Consider the following 7568-nt stretch of genomic DNA (forward strand, 5'->3'; position numbering starts at 1 on the left):
AGATTGCAGGAGTTTGTGAAGTGCTTCTGAATTCCTTGAAAACTGTCTTGATAGTGCCATCTGTTTTGCCTATGAAATGTGGGCTCTGTTACTTGGATAGATTGGGAATTGTCATGTAACTTTTCATAGTTGGTAAACCACTCTCGTGGAATGATCTTTACCAAATCTTCTTTAGATAGTTGTCGAGGAATTTGGACAATAATGGATGTAGTCTCTGTGTCTACAAGAATGAATAGAGTATTAGAGGATACCCCTGACTGAGATAAATCTATGGCATGATCTTAAAGCCTATAGATTATCTGGTGGTGGTGTAAAGTAGCTGCCATAGAGGAGACAGTCTATTCTACCCCAATAAGCTGAACTTAACTTTCAATGCTGTGGGAAGATTAGGGTCTTGAAAAGGCATGTTATAGTTGGGGAAAAAAGTAAGAACCACACTTTCCGCATGGAGAGTGGTTATACATGTACCAAATCTGGTATCTATCAGAGATCATCTGGCTATTACTGGAAGGCCTTGTCTACCATGGAGGGTGAGAACAAGGAGAATAGCTTCATAATAAAGATGGGAATATTCCTGTCTTTTCTATGATGGGATAAGAGTTAGAGGAATTTCAAGAGTCACATACTATTCTGCAGTTGTAGATTTAAGAGCACACTGATCCAGATCCAGACGTGAAGTCTGAAATTTAAAGTCAATAATTGATTGATTATTTTATACGCATAAGCTTGCCGTGGACATTGGTGCAATTGAACGCCTATTCCCGTGAAAATGAAGGCCGTGGGTGACAAGCAGCGTGCATAAAGGACATGGATGTAAAAATAAATGAAAGGTAGATAAATATTTACAAAGTAAATTGTATGTATTACTGTATTTTACAGAGAAGTAGGCAAAGCCTCTTATAGATGTACAAGATCATTTGAAAAATAGAGATAAGTATACATGTTAAGTATAGATATACAATTGTAACTACCAGATATGAGATAAAACTAAATAAAAGAATTTTATTTACATTAACACCCCCCCTCAAGCTAAGGCCAGAGAGGCACGAAGGCGCAGCTTGTCACAATGAAACTCAAATGGGGATTGGCCCAAGGGCTTGGTCATGATGTCGGCAATTTGGTCTGAGCTTTTGATGAATCGAATGTGAATCAGTCCCCGTCGAATTTGATCTCTTATGAAATGATAGTCAATTTCAATGTGTTTTGTACATGCATGAAAGACAGGATTGGAGCAGAGATATATAGCACTGACATTGTCACACCATAAGGTGGCAGATGTAGTCAGCGGAAACCCAAGCTCACGGAGTAAAGTGGTGAGCCACATAATTTCAGCCGTAGTGTTGGAAAGAGCCTTGTACTCACTTTCTGTGGAGGAAAGTGCGATGGTTTGTTGTTTTTTTGAAGATCATGAGACCAAATTGCAACCCAAGTAAATTAAATACCCATTTGTAGATCGTCTGTCATCAGGGCATCCCGCCCAATCACTGTCGGTGTAGCACTGTAAGTTAAATTCAGAATTTTTGGAAATAAGTAATCCATGAGAGCGGGTTGCGCGCAGATAACGAAGAAGGCGTTTGCAAGCTTGCCAGTGGACATCAGTGGCGCAGCGCATGAACTGAGCAAGTTTGTTAACACTAAAGGCTATATCTGGGTGAGTTAAGGTAATGTACTGTAAGGCGCCAACAACTTGGTGATATTGATCACCAGAGGAGAGAGGCGTGCCCATGTATTTGCTAAGATTGGGCGTTGTGGCCATAGGGGTGAGGCAGCCGTTAGAATCTTGCATGTTGGTTTCTGTCAGCAACTCATCAATGTATTTAGCTTGAGACAGAATAAGGCCTTCGACAATGTGCTTTACTTCAATCCCAAGAAAGTAATTGAGGGTGCCTAAATCTCGAACAGGGAAGGCATTTTGAATTTGCTCAAGAAACCAGCTCATTTGGCCTGAGTTGGAACATGTGATAAGAATGTCATCAACATAAACAAGTACATAAATTTTGAATATACCTTCAGTAAGGATGAACAAGGAGTGATCAGCTTGTGAAGAATGAAACCCAATTTTAAGTAAAAAATCTGACAGCCGTTGAAACCATGCTCATAGCGCCTGTTTTAAGCCATAGAGGGAACGTCTAAGTTTGCAAACATGATTAGGAAAGGCTGGATCAATGAAGCCATGTGGCTGTTCCATGTGTAATTCAGTGTCTGGAAAACCATGGAGAAAGGCATTAGAAATAATTGCCGAATGGGCCAAGATTTCACCATTGCTATTGATAAAACAGTTCGGATTGTTGTAAATTTAACCACTGGAGAAAATGTCTCAGAGTAGTCAATGCCAGATTGTTGAGTGTAGCCTTTGGCGACTAAGCGAGCTTTATAACGCTCGATGGATCCATTGGAGTTATGTTTGATCCGGAAAATCCATTTGTTACCGATCACATTCTTGTCCACTGGTCGAGGTACCAAGGTCCACGTATTATTCTGCATTAAAGCATTCAGTTCACACTGCATAGCATCTCTCCACTCCTTATGTTTTTTTGCTTGAGTAATAGTTTTTGGTTCCATGGGAATGGAGGTGAAGGAAGTGATAGCAGAGTTTGCTTGTCTGCGTGATATGGTTGTGGGACGGAGCTGCATATAGTGTGTGCGTTTTGGTGAAGGAGGTGGATTAATTGGTGAAGAAGAGTAATCTGTAAGATCAACCACTAACTGAATGCCAGAAGGTACAGTGGATTGGGGGAAAGGAGATGGAGATAGGATGGGAGAAGAAGAAGGAGATGTGCACGAAGTTGAGATAGATGAGTGTTTGTAGATATTGGGAGATTTTGGAGAATCGGTTTGAGAAGATAAAATGGGAGATAAAGTTTTTAAATTTGAAGATAAATTTTGATTAGATGGAGTTTGTGTTGAAGGAGGAGATTGAGTAGATAAGTGATTTAAAGGTGGGGATAAGATTTGATTGGGTAGAGTTTGAGAAGATGGAGTTTGGAGGGAAGTTGGAGACTTACTCGATGCTGATGCAAGATCCATGTGAGATGAGGAGTATGAAGTCACAGTCAACCATGGAGAGTCAACTAGCTCTTGTATTGATGATGTGCCCACGGCTTGATATAGAAATATTTTTGAATGGAATTTGACATGTTTTGCTAAATAAATCCGACCACTCCTAGGATCCAAACACCTATATGCAGCATGAGTAGGACTTTGTCCTAGAAAAACACATTGAATGGTGTGAAAAGAAAATTTATGCTTGTTATTTGGGCGTAACAAAGAAAAAACTGCACAGCCAAATGGATGAAAAGTCAAATAATTTGGATTTTTGTTAAATAATTTTTGAAAAGGTGATTTATTTTGAATAAAATCTGATGAAAACACATTGATTAAAATTGCACTCTGTTCAAGAGAATAAGTCCAGTATTTTAAAGGTAAATGTGCATGTGCAAGAAGAGTGAGTAAAGTGTCAACAAGATGTCTGATTTTTCGTTCAGCTGTGCCATTTTGTTCATGAGTGTATGGGCAAGCGATTCGATGCTGAATACCATTTTGAGTAAAGTATTGGTGCAATTTTTTATATTCTCCAACCCAATCAGAGTGGAATGCACAAATTTTTTATTAAATTGTCGTTCAATGAGTTTTTCGAATGACAAAAATGTAGAGTAAACTTCACTTTTATTTTTAAGAAAATAAATCCATGTGAATCTAGTAAAATCATCAACAAAAATTACAAAATACCTATGACCCAAAATGATTGAACTGAAGCTGGACCCCATACATCAGAAAAAATTATTTCAAAAGGACTCGAACTAGTGTGTTCAACAGAAGCCAAAGGAACACGTGACAATTTACCTAGACGACAACTGGAGCAAGGACTAAGAACAGACTCAGAGATAGAAATGTGATTATTTTTAACTAAAGAAGACAATTTTTGAATATTAGGGTGGCCTAGCCGGCAGTGCCAATCATCAATAGTAGAGACAGTTGTGGCAGTGAAGGCTTTCTTGTTGGGCAAACGCAAGGTGTACACCCCATCCTCACTTGGACCGTGCATCAACGTTCTCCTGGTTTGTTGGTCCTTTATCAGAAAATATTTTGGCCAAAATTCAAAGAAACAAGCATTATTAGTGGCAAATTTCTGAACAGATAAGAGATTTTTTTAATTTGAGGAACACGTAAAATATTATTCAAGCAAAAATTACCATTTTGAGTAGGAAGAACACTATTACCAGTGTGAGAAATATGTAAACCTTGACCATTTCCAACATATAGCTGATTAGCCCCTGTATATTCATTTGCAGCACTTAAGGCTTGAATGTCTGGAGTGATATGATAGTTGGCTGCTGTATCAGGAAACCAGGTAACAGGAGGAGTAGCGGTGGAATAATTTGCCATGATATTACCAGTGGATTGAGTGCTGGTAGAGTTTACTCTGCCAAAATTTTGTGTGCCTTGATCACGCACATAGCGTTTACGGCATGTCAAGGCCGTATGGTTCCTGTAGCCACAAATCTGACAGGCTCCTGCTCGCCCGCGATGAATGTTATTGCTTGAAGAGGTGGACCGATTTTGATTTTGGGAAGGAGAAAATTTTGGACGAAAGGGAGTAGTGTTTAGGGTCGGTAATAGTGGAGCTGATGTTTTAAGAGTTAGATTGGCAATGGGTTCATGAGAATTTTTTAGAAGTATTTCATGAGCCATTAGATGTCCATGAAGTTCATAGAAGGAAACTGGTTCTGGGCAGAGGTTTAAAGCTGTGATGATTGGATGAAATTCAGATCCTATGTTTCGATAAATGATGGCATTGAATTCAGCAGTGGAGATGGGTCGACCAGCTGCAGTAAGTTCATCGGTCAAGGATTTTGCTTTTTGAAGAAATTGAGAGACAGAGATATCATTTTTTTTTATGTTCTTGTAATTCTATATGAAGTTGTAATTGTCTATTTTGAGACACTGAGCCAAAGGCGTTTGCCAAGGCATTCCATACAGCACGGGAGGAATCAAGGCCAATAACAAGAGAAAAAAAACTTCTTCAGAGAGAGAGGCAAGAAGCCAAGATTGAAGCATTTGATCTTTTTTAAACCAGGAATCAAATTCAGGATTTGGGACAAGAGTATTTGGTTCAGTGGGAGACGGAATGGTCTTTGGTGGTGGAGGAGAAGAACCATCAATGAATCCATGAAGGTTTTGATAGTTAAGAATGGGTGTAAATTGTGTTTTCCAGGCTAAATAATTTTTTGAGTTTAGTTTGACAGAGAAGGAGTGAGTGGAAGCAATGGAAGGTGAGGAGGAAGAAGAGACAGGAACAAGAGAGAGGGGATTTGCCATGAGAGAGTTGAAGATGTGACTCTGATACCATGTAAAAATAAATGAAAGGTAGAGAAATATTTGCAAAGTAAATTGTATGTATTGCTGTATTTTACAGAGAAGTAGGCAAAGCCTCTTATAGATGTACAAGATCATTTGAAAAATAGAGATAAGTATACATGTTAAGTATATATATACAATTGTAACTACCAGATATGAGATAAAACTAAATAAAAGAATTTTATTTACATTAACAATGGAGTCTATCAAGAACACAGCCGAATTTTGTTTTATTATTATTATTATTATTATTATTATTATTATTATTATTATGTTTTACGTTTCACTATTTATTATAATATTTCTATTTACTTTAATTCTTTAATTTCATATTTTGATTTATGTAATATCTTATAAATTATAATTAATTGATATGATAAAAAAGCTAAAAATGAATTAGTACTTTGAGCAATTAAATGGGATAGAAGCGAGTTAACATTATTATTTTAAAATATAGATATTATTTTTGGAATGCACATAGAGAGAAATAATTTTTTTTTACCATAAAAATGATAAATATTATATTTATAAATATATAAAATTCAAATTTGAGATTTTATCGCTTACATTTTAAAAATAGAGAGATTAATATTTCAAAATTTTATAATTTTATATACAGTAATTAATACTAATATTTTGCACACAGTTATTCTTTTTAACATATATATACTCTTATGTTTAATAAAATTAATATTGTGCATAGTGTTGATTCTTCTCTATTCAGAACTTAGAAAATGCTATTAAATTAAAAGTGATCCCCTTTATATTAATCTTTTCACTGATATTTTTTTATTGCAGTTGATGTAAAATATATTTTATTAATAATAATTTAATTTAAAATTATATTATTTTATAAAAATACTCAAGAAATACTAATATTATGACATATATCAGATGATGCAATAAATTAATATAAAAGATGAACACTGCTATTTCACATATAAGATAAAGGCGATAAGAATCAAATTGATGCATGAATTAATATAATGGGAATTGGTGGTTAGACTTTATAGACCAAAAGTCTCTTGATATTCACATTGTCTTTACGCAAGAATGCAAATATTTTAATTAATTAATTTATTAGTATACTTCTCATATATATATATATATATATATGTATGTATAGTATTCATGAACTACGATGAAGCAATTAGGCAAAGCATTCAGCAACTTTCATACGAAATTGCTCTAATGGGAAGGTAATTCTTCTTTGTATTAACACAAATAAATTTAATGCATAAATATATATATATATATATATATATATATATATATATATATATATATATATATATATATATATTTCACATATATATTTCACATATATATAAAATCTGAAGTATATATTAATTAATTGTTGCCCAGTTTGATGATAAAGCTGATCATATTGCCAATCTTGATTCTTGGTGGATCAATCCCTTGCTCTTTCGGAGTTGAATTTGAAAGCTTGGCTTCAGAGAAGGGAAGGTTTGGTTCTCAAGTTGCAGGGAAAGCAAAAGCTGGGAAGAACAGCTACTTGGGTGTTGAAGATGTGAAGAAAAACCAGATGATGGGAAAGTTGAGGGAACATGAAAATATAATAACTGCTTCAGCTTCCAAGCAAAACGTTTATGCCAATTTCAGATACAATCAAATGATAATGCCGAGACTATTTCAAGTACGACCTTCTCCACTTAGACATGCTGAAGGTAGTCGGAGTCCTCGAGGTCCTTATCCTTGATTATGCACTGGGAAGGAACAGTGTAATATTGAAATAATGGCCCAGAATATCTTTGTGTTTTATTATTATTATTATTATTACAAAAGCTGAGATATATAAAAGATAAAAGAGCTTGTTCGCACCATGCATGAACCCATGCATGCAAACTTGCTCATTACTGAATCACTGTCCTTCATTCTATCAGTATATATGCAATTTTAGGCTTCTATTACCAAAATTAAAGCTTTTCTCTTTTTTTAATTTCAGATTTAAATTATAATTTTTTTTTTCTCATCCACTATGATCCCTCTTCCCATTCTCTCTTTTCCACCTATTTCTCTCTCACACTCCTAATTTCACCAGTTGATTAAATGATTCAATTTGAAGATTCACACCAATTTTCAAAATATTGAAGAAAGAAGATTGGAGGTGAAAGATTCATAAGTGTAATGTTGATGCCAAAATTCGTCCAGATAAATAGGACTCGTTCAAAACACCATTTACCTTGATT

Source organism: Hevea brasiliensis, unplaced genomic scaffold (genome assembly GCF_030052815.1).
Source record: "Hevea brasiliensis isolate MT/VB/25A 57/8 unplaced genomic scaffold, ASM3005281v1 Scaf152, whole genome shotgun sequence".
NCBI lineage: Eukaryota > Viridiplantae > Streptophyta > Magnoliopsida > Malpighiales > Euphorbiaceae > Hevea > Hevea brasiliensis.